Here is a 13,750-nt window from a genome sequence, read left to right as displayed (position 1 = left end):
TAGCGTAGCCTAGTGTTTCCGTCCGCGCCATATTTAACACACTTTCTCTGGCGGTGTACAAAAGTCGCACAACAGCGACGAAAACTACGTTTCTGGTGGGGGGAGGGGAGAGTTCACTATGTAATTTCCCTACAAATTTTAGTAGCCGCCGAAACTAGCCGAATTAGAAGCGTAATTTTAACTATATTTCCGTTTGTGGGAAAATAGTGATTCTTCTCTTTCGGCAGCAACTATAATACGTAGGCGACATATTATTATTTTTTTTAAACTCTGAATCATGATCTCAGTACACGCAGTGCTGTTTACGTAACCTGATTCGTGGTCGATAGTAACAAATGCAATGTATTGGTAAATTCTTTGAAGTGTGACGTGTGTTGCATAGACGGCGTCTGCAATGTTCGTAAGGCCAAGTTTGTATATATTCTGTGTATGTTTAATTAAGGCGAGGAGGATAATGTTCAAGGAGCACTGCATTAGCGGTCTATGGAGAAATTTAGAATTTGGATCTGACGAACGGCATGCTCGGGCAGTTTGTGCTATTATGTTGACCACTGCGTAATTCGGACACAGTGATCATCGCCTCTCCCTAGTAACCAGGAGACTCGGGTGGTAATCCTGGTCTGGCACAAATTTTCAACAGTACCTATTGTCAGATAATTTTATTAGTTGTTTCGGTCTTAAATTGTGTTTTGTCAACAAAACGTCGTTTAGCTCTTTCTTGGATAACAGCTTTGGAAAGCGTACAGTCTGTACAGGTTACATTGATATTCACTCGTCGTTAGTCCAAGGCAACTATAGCTATTTTTAAACACAGTTGTAGTGCATATTAAGCCTACATACGTATTTGTGTCCTGTGTTTCTTTACCAAGAACTTCTTCTTAGGTAGTTTCCATGTAGTGGTATTTTGTTTTGGTATTTATAGACTGTAGGCTTGGATGAAATATGAAACACATATCCGAAGTTTCTGTTGATGCTGTAGATCCTGTTTTATCCGTACTAGGGGCACAAACACTTCATCTAATACTGGAGAACACAATTTGTTTCGAGATTTAGCAATTTCTCGTAATGTAGGCCTAGCTTCGATATATTTTTCTCTAATTCTTGTTTGGATTTAATCTTAAAACACACTAACTTTTCCACCAATTATTCTATATGTGGTTTCATCCCTTTCGTAGCATAGAGTTCCTACACGGTCGATAATATTAATAATTTCCTTTCTCACTTTGATTTTCTGTAGGATCTCCTGTTTATGGTTATTGCTAACCTGTTTCACATTCTCACTTTTATTATTTTTATTTTTCTAGTTTTGTGACTGGTAGCCAAATTTTCTTTGAATTCAGTTTGTAATTCTGAAATAGTAACAGTTAAAGGTCAAGTGAAGATTGCGATCTATTTGAGGAGAATTGTTCGGAGATCTTTTATATTAGACGTACACAGGTCATTGAGATCCTTATCTATATAAAATTACTTCGAGTTTGATGTAGCCCATTCTCTTGTCATGATGTCGGCTGTATCGTAGCGCATTGTGTCGATTAGGATGGAGATTTTGGTTGAGAGTTGCCGAAGTCGACGAAAGTGTTTACGAAGTTAATACTGTACTAACAGCATGATCTGTAGCGTAATCCAAAACGCTCTTTCTGTCCTTTTAAAATGTCTTTTAATTAAAAATAACTAAAGCTGCAAGATACAATCACAAAAACTGTGTTACGTAATACAGAAATCCCAGACTATTGTGGTGTATGTTGTGTACGTACACCAATTTTTTGTCACTGAATATATATTTTTTACTCATTTGCTGGATTCCAGTTTCCCGCTTTTTGCGGCGAAAAACCTTTCCCTGCGAAGGGCCCAATAGCATGTCGGTTATATTCGTGACTTTACCGACGGTCAGTAATTTCATGATAGTCTATCCACCGGCGTCATTGTTAACATCGAATATAGATTTAAGTATTAGGAAGGCTAATATGAACCTAACGCATGAGTAGGTCTAATGATGAATAAAAAAAATTCGAATGCGGGTTAGCTACTACAAGCAGCATAGTGAACGCGTTATTGTGGCCAAGATAGACACGAAGCCCACACCTACCAAAGTCTTAAAAGTAGTCCGCAGATGAGGAAGAAATTGATGAAATGTGTGATGAGATAAAAGAAATTATTCAGATAGTGAAGGAAGATGAAAATTCAATAGTCACAAGTGATTGGAATTTGATAGTAGAAAAAGGAAGAAAAGGAAACGTAGTAGGTGAATATGGAATGGTGGTAAGAAATGAAAGAGGAAGCCGCCTGGTAGGTTTTCGCCCAGAGCATAACTTAATCATAGCTAACACTTGGTTCAAGAATCGTGAAAGAACGTTGTATACGTGGAAGAGACCTGGAGATACTGCAAGAATTTAGATAGATTATATAATGGTAAGACAGAGATTTAGAAACCAGGTATTAAATTGTGAGACATTTCCAGGGGCAAATGTGTACTCTGACCACAATCTATTGGTTATGAACTGTAGATTAAAACTGAAGAAACTGCAGAAATGTGGGAAATTAAGGAGACGGGACCTGTATAAACTGAAAGAACCAGAGGTTGTACAGAGTTTCAGGGAGAGCATAAGGGAACAATTGACAGAAATGGGGGAAAGAAATACAGTAGAAGAAGAATGGGTAGCTTTGAGGGATGAAGTAGTGAAGGCAGCAGAGGATCAAGTAGGTAAAAAGTCGAGGGCTAGTAGGAATCCTTGGGTAACAGAAGAAATATTTAATTCAATTGATGAAAGGAGAAAATATAAAAATGCAGTAAATGAAGCAGGCAAAAAGGAATACAAACGTCTCAAAAATGAGATCGACATGAAGTGCAAAATGGCTAAGCAGGGATGGCTAGAGGACACATGTAAGGATGTAGAGGCGCAAATCACCATGGGTAAGATAGACACCGCCTACAGGAAAATTAAAGTGACAGCATTGATAGGGGTGGTGGGATCACTCATGGGAAAATTCCTGCAGTAGTGGATGTTAGAGCTGCACCGTTTTTAGATTGAAGTCAGCTGATAGGTATTCCTGCTTAGGGGAAGTCTCTCTAACAAAAGATCCACTTTTAAAAAAGCTTAAGTATCCAAGTAATGAGAGAATTAGTATATTTCATCAAAATATACAAGATGTTAGCGATAAAGTTAGTCAACTGCTTATAGATGTTGACTCTGAAATTATTGGTATATTTGAGCACTTCTTAAATAAGGAGATAATTCAGAGGCTTCCTTTACCAGGATACAGGCTGTCTGACAGCTTTTCTAGGAGCTCTTTTCGGTGTGGGGGAGTAACCATGTATGTGAAAAACAGCATCCCATTAGAGTCAATTGATGTTTCAAAGTACTGCACTGAAAAGGTGTTAGAATGTTGTGAAGGTGTGGTTAAATTTAATGGAGCTAAACTTCTAATTGTTATTTATAGAGCCCCAGACGCCAATTTCACAACATTTTTGCTAAAGCTAGAGGAGGTTTTTGGTACACTTTGTAGGAAATACAAAAAATTATTTATATGTGGTGATTTCAATATTAATTGTAAAGTGAGTGTGCAAGTAAAAGCATGCTGGTAGATCTCCTTAATTCATATAATCATATGCTAACTGGTATGGCAAAGTGGTATGCAGATAGAATAGCTCAGGATAAAATTAAAACCATATGGTCAGTCGTAAAGGAAGTGGCTGGTCTGCAGAGACAGGTCGACGATATGGAATCAGTGCGTAGTGGGAATGTTCGTGTTGCTGATAAGTCGCTTATATGTACAGTATTTAATAATCACTTTCTGAATGTAGCAGATGAACTAAATAGAAACCTAGCCCCAACAGGGAATCATATAGCGCTCTTAGAAAAAAGTGTTCCGAGAATGTTACCTGAAATGGTCCTCCATGATAATGACAAGAGGGAGATTGAGTTAATAATTAAATCTCTAAAGACCAAGAACTCTCATGGATATGACGGGGTATCTAGCAGAATACTGAAGTATTGTTCTGTGTATGTTGGCCCAGTTCTTAGCCATATCTGTAACATTTCCTTTAGCAGTGGTCGGTTTCCTGACCGATTAAAGTACTCTCTAGTGACGCCACTTTATAAAAAGGGAGACAAGGATAATGTTGACAACTTTACACCTATTTCCATGCCATCGGTGTTTGCTAAAGTTATCGAGAAGGTTGTATACACAAGGTTACTGGAGCATTTAAATTCACATAATTTGCTGTCAAATGTACAGTTTGGTTTTAGAAATGGTTTAACAACTGAAAATGCTATATTCTCTTTTCTCTGTGAGGTTTTGGACGGATAAAATAAAAGGTTGCGAAAACTAGGTGTTTTCTTTGATTTAACGAAGGCTTTTGACTGTGTTGACCACAAAATATTACTGCACAAGTTGGACCATTATGGAGTAAGGGAGTAGCATAAAGTTGGTTCGCCTCTTACTTTAAGAACAGAAAGCAGAAGGTAATTCTCCGCAATATTGGGAGTGGTAGTGATAATCATTCGCAATGGGGCTCTGTTAAGAGGGCATTCCCCAAGGGTCGGTTCTGGGGCCACTGCTGTTTCTTACTTATATAAATGATATGCCTTCTAGTATTACAGGTGATTCAAAAATGTTTCTGTTTGCTGATGACACCAACTATGCAGTGAAGGGTCTTGTGTGTAATATTGAAACAGTATCAAATAATGTAGTTCATGAAATAAGTTTGTGGCTTGTGGATAACAATTTGATGCTAAATCACACTAAGACTCAGTTTTTACAGTTTCTAATTCACAATTCAACAAGGAACGATATTTTGATTAGACAGAATGGGCATGTTATAAGCGAGACGAAACAGTTCAAGTTCCTAGGCGATCGGATAGATAGTAAGCCGTTGTGGAAAGCCCATGTCCAGGATCTTGTTCAGAAACTAAATGCTGCTTTAGTTACCATTAGAACAGTATCTGAAATAAGTGACAGTTCAACATGGAAAATAGTCTACTTCGCATATTTTGATACGCTTATGTCGTATGGTATTATTTTTTTGGGGTAATTCTTCTAATTCAAAAATGGTATTTTTGGCTCAAAACGGACTGTTCGAGCTATATGGGGTGTAAGTTCGAGAACCTCTTGTTGGTCCCTATTCAATAGTCTGGGAATTCTGACATTGCCCTCACAGCATATATTTTCTTTAATGTTGTTTGTTGTTAGCAGTATTAGCGTATTCCCAACAGTTAGCAGCTTTCAGTCAGTTAATACTAGGCACAAATCATATCTGTATGTGGAATGCACTTCCTTGACTCTTGTGCAGAAAGGAGTGCAGTATTCTGCTGCATCCACATTCAATAAGCTACCACAAGAACTCAAAAATCTTTGCAGTAGCCCAAAATCTTTTAAGTTTAAACTGAAGAGTTTCCTCATGGCTCACTCCTTCTATTCTGTCGAGGAGCTCCTGGAAGAGCTAAAAAATTAAGCAAATTTCAGTGTTACGTTGTTGATTTTCTTTATTTTAACTTAAGACTTGTCGCCTGACTATGTTTTAATATTTCATTTTATCTGTTTCTACTATCGTGTTATAATTTCAAGTATTGACTCGTTCTATGACCATGAAGATTTCTCCTTAATTTGGTCCCACGGAACAATAAATAAATAAAAATGAAAAAACTTTGGAGAAAAGAGATCCACTTGAATGCATATCAAGAGCTCAGATGGAAACCCTGATATAAGCGAAGAAGGGAAGGCAGAAAGGTGGAGGAGTATATAGAAGATCTATACAAGGGCAATCTACTTGAAGACAGAATATGGAAATGGAAGAGCATGTAGATGAAGATGAAATAAGAGATTATATACTCCGTGAAGAGTTTGGCAGAGCAGTGAAAGACCTAAGCCGAAACAAGGCCCCGGGAGTAGACAACATTCCATTATAAGTACTGACACCCGTGGGAGAGCCAGCCCTGACAAAACTCTACCATCTGATGAGCAAGATGTATGAGACAGGCGAAATACCGTCAGACTTCAAGAAGAATATAATAATTCCAATCTCTAAGAAAGCAGTTGTTGACAGATGTGAAAATGACCGAACTATTTGTTTAGTTAGTCACAGGCGCAAAATACTAACGCCAATTCATTACAGACGAATGGAAAAACTGGTAGAAGCCGACCTCGGGGAATACCAGTTTGGATTCCATAGAAATACTTGAACACATGAGGCAATACTGACCCTACGACTTCTCTTAAGAGCTAGATTAAGGAAAGGCACACCTACGTTTCTAGCATTTGTAGAGTTAGAGAAATCTTTTGACAATGTTGACTGGAATACTCTTTCAGTGTCTGAAGGTGGCAGAGGTAAAATGCAGGGAGCGAAAGGCCATTTATAATTTGTACAGATATTAGAAGGGAGTTACAAGAGTCAAGGGGCATGAAAGGGAAGCAGTGGTTGGGAAGGGAGTGAGATGGGGTTCTAGTCTATCGCCGATGTTATTCAATCTGTTTATTGAGCAAGCAGTAAAGGAAAAAAAGAAAAAAATCGAAGTAGGAATTAAAATCTGTGGAGAAGAAATTAAAACCTTGAGGTTCGCTCATGACATTATAATTCTGTCAGAGACAGCAAAGGACCTAGAAGAGCAGCTGAATGGAATGGAGTGTCCTGAAAGAATGATTTAAGATGATCATCAATAAATGCAAAACGAGGATAATGGAATGTAATCGAATCATGTTTTGTGATGCTGAAGGAATTATATTAGGAACTGAGACACTTAAAGTAGTAAAGGAGTTTTGCTATTTGGAGAGCAAAATAACTGATGACAGTCGAAGTAGAGAGGATATAAATTGTATACTGGCAATGGCAAGGAAAGTGTTTCTCAAGAAGAAAAACTTGTTAACATCGAGTATAGCTTTAAGTATCAGGAAGTGTCTTATCCGAGTATTTGTATGGAGTGTAGCCATGTATGGAAGTGAATCATGAACGATAAAGAGTTTTGTTAAGAAGAGAATAGAGGCATTAGAAATATGGTGCCACAGAAGAATGCTGAAGATCAGATGGGTAGATCACTTAACTAATGACGAGGTATTAAATAGTATTGGGGAGAAGAGAACTTTGTGGCACAACTTGACTACAAGAAGGAATCGGTTGGTAGGAAACGTTCTGAGGCATCAGGGGATCACCAATTTAGTATTGGAGGGCAACGCGGAGGGTAAAGGTCGAGGAGGGAGACCAGGAGATGAATACACTAAGCAGATTCAGAAGGATGTAGGTTGCAGTGGGTATTGGGAGATGAAGCTTGCACATGATACAGTAGCATGGAGAGCTGCATCAAACCAGTCTCTGGACTGAAGACCACAACAACAACAATAAGAAAGCATCTGTCTCATTTGTACCTTTCAACAGAAATGGGACAGACAAGAGGGTTAGATTAGACTATATGTAGTTTCCGTTGCAATTGATCCATAATGAGGAGATGCTCAGTGGGAAACTAATATGCTAATTTACCTTCCACAGATCGCAAGTGGACTGATCATGGACGTGAACTGAGGGATGAAAATTTAGACGTACTTCTGATCGTACTCGTATTATTTGACACCCCCCCCCCCCCACCTCTCTCTCTCTCTCTCTCTCTCTCTCTCTCTCTCTCTCTCTCTCTCTCTCTCTCTCTCTCTCTGTTTCTCACTCACTCACTCACTCACTCCTCACTCACTGTCAATCGCGCACGCCCTAGTTCTACTAAAAAATTCAATTCATTAATGGTGTCAGAGGAGATGGTGAAATAAATCCTTTAGGGTGCTCTTAAACTGAATTTTGTCAGTAGTAAAACTTTTATGGCTGCTGACAATTTATTGAAAATTCGTTTTCCTGAATGATGGAGACTTTCTTGCACCAAAGTAATTAACTTCCAAATTTTTGTGGAGATTATTCATGTTTCTTGTAATTAGTGCATGCAATGAGCTGTTGATTTGAAAATATTCATTTGTTTTTAAAGACAAATTTCACGGGGAGAAGCTATCTTCTATCTCCACCTTTTTAAATTGATCTGTTTCCACGTCCCTAATCTCAAGCTGTGTTATATTAACGGTAAACACAAAACATTTCTTACATGCATTTCCACTGTTTTCCAACAAGTTGACTATTTTTCACGAATAATATATTAATAGTGAAATTTTTGAAAAAGTTTTGAAAGACAGGTTTTGTGGGCAAATTTCAAAAATAAAAAGACCACAGAGTTCTTTATAATAAAGCTTCTCCATGGATTTTAATTCCTGCTCTGAATTTTTCTTTTGTTTCCTTTACTGCTTGATCAACAAACAGAGTGAATAACATTGGGGATAGACTATAACCCTGTCTCACTCCCTTCCCAACCACTGCTCGCCTTTCATGCCCCTCGACTCTGCATGCCCTCGAGTAAGACAACTGATTGTTAGAATTCCATGGTGCTGGAGAGGAACGAAAAACGCTTTTCTTTTAATGATGTCCAGCCCAAACCCTGTATAATTTGTGTGACACTCTCTCCCATATTTCGCGATAATAGAAAACGTGGTGCCTTTCTTTGAACTTTTTCCATGTACTCCGTCAGTCCTATCTGGTAAGGATCCCACATCTCCCAGCACTATTCTAAAAGAGGACGGGCAAGCGTAGTGTAGGCAGTTTCCTTTGTAGGTCTGTTACGTTTTCTAAGATTCTTGCCAATAAAACGCAGTGTTTGGTTATCCTTCTCCACAACATTTTCTATGTGTTCCTTCCAATTTAACTTGTTCGTTATTGTAATACGTAGGTATTTAGTTGAATTTACGGCCTTTACGTTAGACTACAACTTCTCTGATTGTGATTCGTTTATTCTGTTTCGCCAGGGATTTTTCGGGGTCAGTAACGACCTGATTTGCGGATATTGAGGGCGTACCTTAACTGACTTCTGTCTTCATTGATTAGCGGCTACCTTTGAAATGGTTGTACCACTCCTTATGCCGTGTAGTACCCATGACTTCGTCCACAAACACACTATGGTTTCAACTTGAGAATCGCCAAGCTTGAAGCCAAATGTGATGCAACGTCGTCGTTTTGCTCACATTACTAAATCCAACGTGTACCACTTACAAGTGTTCCGAAATATTGGAGAAAATCAGGTATTTGTGCTATGTATGCCTGAAAACATGAGCCCACGAACGCCCTGATACCATTGTTGATTTCAACAATTAAAAAAGGTCGGATAATTTTTGAACAGCTATCGTTTATAGGCCGTCGCCAGTGATGTCGGAAGAGCAAGATACCCATAGCTGCGCCAGTTGTATTAGGTAGTTCGAATGGAGCGGTCTATTGTCCGACGAATCTCCATAGCAGCTCCGAGCCAAATACCCCAAAGTTCGTCCTTCGCGTTAGGAATCAAGCTGAGCTCACGAGGGCGTAAGTCCGGGGTATGTGGAGTGTGGTGCGTGGTGCGGCCCTTCCCATCCCCATATACCGATCAAATCAGTCACGACTTTAACCAATCGTGCCCGAACATTGTCCTGCAAAATGATGGCCGCGTGCTGCAGAAAGTGACGCCGCTTCTTTCACTCAGTTGTTTTTCTTCTTTGTAGCACAGTCTGTTTCGTTTTCGAGTCGAAACCGCTTAACAGATATTGTTCAAATTTGACATGGCGACCGTTTGAACCCTTAGAAAGAACAAAGCCCACTTCAGAAGGCAATAAACTTTTTTTTTAAGTCAGTGAACGTAAACTAAATTAAAACTTACTTATGTTGGTGTATAACTTATGAATTCTATAATGCATAAGTACTTCAGTAGTCTCCTCGCGGGATAGTCTCTCAAATGAAATTGCTCCCACGTCCGAGGCCTTTCAATATCACTTCTCCCATTCCGCTCGTAGTTCAGAATATTTTGGGGAAGTCTGGGACTTAGCATTCTCACCAGTCTTTAAGATATTTTAGAATTTTTTAGTTTATGTTGAAAATACTTAATTTTTCTCTAGTATCTACATTTCCAATCATTTCTTGTTCTGCAGCCCTTCGAATTTCTTAGGAACCTCATCTCTGCCGTCTGAATGTTTTTTGTTATAACCATGTTTTCGCTTTCACAGCATAACACAGGAACCGCGACCACGTTATAGAATTTCGGGACAATCTCTTTTTGTACTTTATTGCCCAATGTTCGGATAATGGTGCCACAGACAGCTTAGAATTTGTGTAATTTATTTTCAGTATGAGAGTAAAAATCAGATCTTACAGCGTAGCCTAAATGAAAGATAAGAGACCTGTTCTAAAGCAGGTTTATCCAAAACTAGTTTTAAACTGACTGAATATTTTCCTCGAAGTGCACTTATTTACGTTTTATTACTAGAAATTTTAAAGTTGTATTCGTTGCATATTTCGTTCAGGTGGTACATAGATCTTTGGAGGTCATTTCATTCACTTGAATCATGTCATCTACAAACAGAAGCACAATGAGGTGTTTCTCGTGATTCTTAAGTTTCTCCCGGCGTATTTGATAGTCAGAATATCCACGGGGGTACTGCCGGTCTACAGTGCCCAACGTGCACAGTATTTCGGCGATTATACATGTCGCCATCATCAGGTGAACTGACGGACTGAGCTCCTGTGAGCGTGCCGGCACGGAGATCCGTACGCTATGGCTGCTCAGAGGGACCTGGTTTCGGTTGCTGACGCTAGACATACAGGCCTGATCACTGGCCCGAGGTATGGAGTCTACGCTTGGTGCAGCTATTCCTCCAAGATCCTCATTTGTTGGGATGGTGTTCCCTCTCGTTCGGGTTGGTCCTTGGGTGTTGCCTGGTCGTAGATCCTGGTTGCCAGCACGCAGGCATGCTGGCGGTGTCGGTGGATGTTCCTGTGGGACTAGGTTATCTTCCCTTCCCGCGCTATGTTGTTCAGCGCGGACTCCAGCTCGGGTGTGAGCTTCCTCGCGCCATCTCCAACTTCTTTCCTCAGCCGCGCGACCGCGTCTTCCAAGATGAAGCCTCAGTCGGCGGCGTGAAGATTGGGTTGGAGTTTATGGTGTGGAGGTCCTTCTTCGTGACGAATTTTCGGTCGCGGCGGCGGCCGTTTTAAATACCCTCCGCCCGCAGCGCGCTCCCTCCGCTGTCCGCGCCCCGCGTCACGGTCGCGTGGTGGAACAGATTGCGGCGGCGTCTGAGAAGACGTCGGTGTGATGGCTCTGTCCGCCGTGGTCGTCTCACCTACACGTTTGCTCGGTTTACTCTCGATTAACCCAATCGCTGGTTCCCAAGGCTTGCTAAGATTATAGACACAGTCACGGTTTATGAGGTCGTCATTGGTGCGTATTTCGATGGCCTCTCTAACAACGCTGTCCCTGTATCTCGACATCTGTACCAGAATCCACCGATCTCCGTGCCAGCACGTTCACAGTAGCTCAGTCCGTCAGTTCACCTGATGATGGCAACATGAATGATCGCCGAAATATTGTGCCCTTTGGAGCCTGTAGACCGACAGTACACCCGTGGATATTTTGACTAGATATTTCTCATTCGTTATCCCAATTCCTTTGTGTGCTCGTAGTTCATGCTTTTATTTATGAAGAATGAAGTCAATGTAAATACTAAAAATGCTGACATAACCTACTCATTTAAATGTATACCGAGCGAGCTGGCGCAGTGGTTAGTACACTGTATGATGATGATGATGATGATTGGTTTGTTGGGAGCTCAACTGCGCGGTTATCAGCGCCTGTTTAAAGCCCTAATCTTTACACAGTCCAATCTCGCCACCTTCACGAATGAATACGAAATGATAAGGACAACTCACACATCTAGTCCCCGGGTGGAGAAAGTCCTCAACCCTGCCGGGAATCGAACCCGGAATCCCACGATCCAGAGCAGAAACTCCCATTGGGGAGGACGACGGTTTAAATCCGCGTCTGGCCACCCTCATTTATGTTTTCCGTTATTTTCCTGAATCGCTCGAAGCAAATGCTGGGATGGTTCCTTTGAAAGGGCACGGCGGACTTCTTTTTCCCTTCCCTGACGCAGTGCCAGCTCCTGCTCCTTCTCTAATGACCTCGACATCGATGGCACATTAAATACAATCCTCCTTCCGTTCTTCGCTTAAAGGCATAGGTTTAACGCAATAAGTCGGGAGTTAAAAGTTAAAAACTGCGTATTCGTCTAAGGCAGAATATTTTCATGGCGCGAAAATTATCGAGACTATATACACCGAGCATTTGTGAATGGCAGCACGTGGCGACTTACAACAAACTTCACACTTAATTTTGAAACTTTGCGAAACTTTTTTCCCTCTGACATCCCTGACAGAATGATGAAAGGAAAAAAGACTTTCATCACTTCTACATTTTAGCTGTTCATGCAGTAAGGCGTCAGCATCAGTCATGAATTTTGAATTGATTACTTCTTTACTACTCACTCTATTCGGAATACATTTGTCAAACAGTATTCACACATATCGTTGAACGTACCTGAAAAATTATAGCAACACCTAGTTCAGGACATAAACATTGAGATGTTTTCGAAAAACTAGCGTCTCTTAAAACAGAGCGTCTTCAACTGAAAAGGATTATGCTTCTTCAGGTCAAGTTTTTAACACATTAACTGATACGGAAAGTAAATGAACTTCTGAAAGTGGTTTACATATGGGACTTCCAGTTTTCAGATAGCGATTTGGAGGGGAGAAGGGGGCGGTGGTTACGCGGTCTATTTGAAACTTCAGTCTTTCCGCTAATGATGCAGTTGTCTGTAATGAAGTACTGTCTGAAAGAAGCCACGCCCTCATAAGATTTTAGTGTAGTGCAAAGACTGGCAACTTGGTTTACATGTTCCCGAAATGTAAAAATGTTCTGTTCTCAAAACGAAATAACCTTATCCTACGAGTATAGTGTCAGCGAGTCAAATTCGCAATCGCTCAACCCACACGAATACCTGGGTGTAAAAATTTCTAGAGATTTGAAATGGAACCGAGTCGCAGTCCTAGGGAAAGACGGTGACTGCCTGGAATTCATTGGTAGAATTCTAGGAAAATACAATCAGTGTACAAAAGAAATTGCTTAGAAATCACTCGTGCACACATCCCCCAATATTGCTCGAGATTCTTGATCCTAGTCAGATACGACTGCCAGGGGATACTGAATGTACACAGAAAAGGGCGGCACGAATGATCACAGGTTTTTTTGACCCGTTGGAGAGTGTCACAGAGTTTCTGATCAAACTGAACTGGCAGGCGCCTGGAAACAAACGCAAAATGTCCGAAGAAAGTCTACTTGGGTTATTTCCGGAGGAATATAGGCGAATGGTAGTCAATAGAGGGAATGACTGCGAATGCTCGTTCGATTTGCGCTCTCTTCCCAAGGCTGCGATGCAAACTAATCCTGATAATATTCCCGGTGCGAGATGTAGTTGGCAGCTCTGTAAATGCTCACCCGTGAGTTGCTTAAAGCCCTGGCAAAATTAATCTCGGAGGGACACATCACACTCTCAACCGACTTAGCATATCGCGTAAGGATGTTCTAGATTCTGAGACTAGTGTATTGAATATAAATACGGAAAACTGGAACAACTCACTCTTTGAAATACTTTTAATTCCATTAACTAGTTTTGTAACCTTTACAGACTCATCTTCAAATGTGGCACACAGAATTTCCGTCTTTATTTCGGTAGAGTGATGCCGGGTACTGGCTCTCTGACAGGGAGACAGAGAACTCTTTTAATGTATCGCCACGAGCGACAGTTACATGGCGACATGTGTCGGAAAGCCAATACTTCCACTTAGCTTGACAATGTGGGTGGTATTGCAGTTAAT

Source organism: Schistocerca gregaria, unplaced genomic scaffold (assembly GCF_023897955.1).
Source record: "Schistocerca gregaria isolate iqSchGreg1 unplaced genomic scaffold, iqSchGreg1.2 ptg000169l, whole genome shotgun sequence".
Classification (NCBI taxonomy): domain Eukaryota; kingdom Metazoa; phylum Arthropoda; class Insecta; order Orthoptera; family Acrididae; genus Schistocerca; species Schistocerca gregaria.
The sequence above is the reverse complement of the archived record's forward strand: the minus strand, read 5'-3'. Positions refer to the sequence as shown.